Source organism: Ascidiella aspersa, chromosome 2, assembly GCF_963924565.1.
Source record: "Ascidiella aspersa chromosome 2, kaAscAspe10.2, whole genome shotgun sequence".
Taxonomy (NCBI): domain Eukaryota; kingdom Metazoa; phylum Chordata; class Ascidiacea; order Phlebobranchia; family Ascidiidae; genus Ascidiella; species Ascidiella aspersa.
The window spans coordinates 26666441-26667636 of NC_139448.1; positions in this window are offsets into that span (position 1 = coordinate 26666441).

Sequence of the window (1196 nt, forward strand, 5' to 3'; positions counted from 1 at the left end):
CTCGACAACTGCATTCTAGTGCATGTCGCCAAGAAATTGCCAGGTAGGTGGGCGAGTGAGCTGGGCCTTTTTCCCTCTGCTTTCACGACGGCGTCTGCGGATTGTCTCGACCTTTTTTCCTTCCGAGAGAGTTGTGGAAAGGCCGACTGACCGGATGGCAGCATAAAGCTACTTCACTCACTCGACTGGCGATATTTGCGTTCTTATTGATCTGCTTCTTTGGTCCGTCTCGCTTTTTAAGTTTTGCGCCACTTAGTTTGGGCAGGGATTAAAGTGATCAGCCTTCCGAGGACCGGGCAGCGTGGGTTAGCTAATGTTTGTGACGCAAACAAACACAAACACTGGGCAATCAAGTAGTTATCGCCACTCAAAACATAAACTGTGGCCGGAGTTGCCAAGCTTTTTACGAAGCACAGCAAATATAATACAGTACAACAGGATATCAACGAACAACTAATTATTTTTAAACAAAGATAATCTTGCTGAACCCTATGATGACCTGATTATCAAACGACCCATAGGTTCATGACCTTAAGTAAACTTTGTTTTTATCCTTTTGTATTTTTATGACGTAACAAAATTGTCAACTGTGAATAAGCATTGATTGTTTTTTATTTAACTTACAAAGCATTACATTTTTGATAACAATAAGAGTGACATAGTTAAACTTAAGAGGCTTATGTGTTCGAAGTTTGCGTGGATTCACAAAACAAATTGTAGTTGTTAACTCAGCAAGCGCTTGTGTGCTTTTATTATAGTGGGCGAGCCATTCTGGGGCCAAAAAAATGGTAAGATGAAATTAAAAAGCCACGATTAGGCTTTTTCAGCTATGATTACCCTCTTTCTTGAGGGGCACTTTGCTCATTAGTTTGCGGGCGGACTAGATTGTTCTATATACCCTACCTAATACTTAAGTTACAAATTTATTACCAAAACACTATAGAAAAGTACATCTAAAATAAATATGACTATTAATGATGGCCAGTTATCCTCCAATTTTTTTTTTATTTGCGATAGCTGTCAACAATAAAATGCTTGCAAACAAAAACACACTAAAAAACATCGTTAAAAAAGAAAGGAATTAGATTATTAGGTTAATTACGGTTAACAAGGCAGAAGTGTAGGATTTGCAAGGTTGTTTACATTCTCCGTTGACAATCGGGTTAGAGGTTAGAACTCCACAAATAATCGTTTAA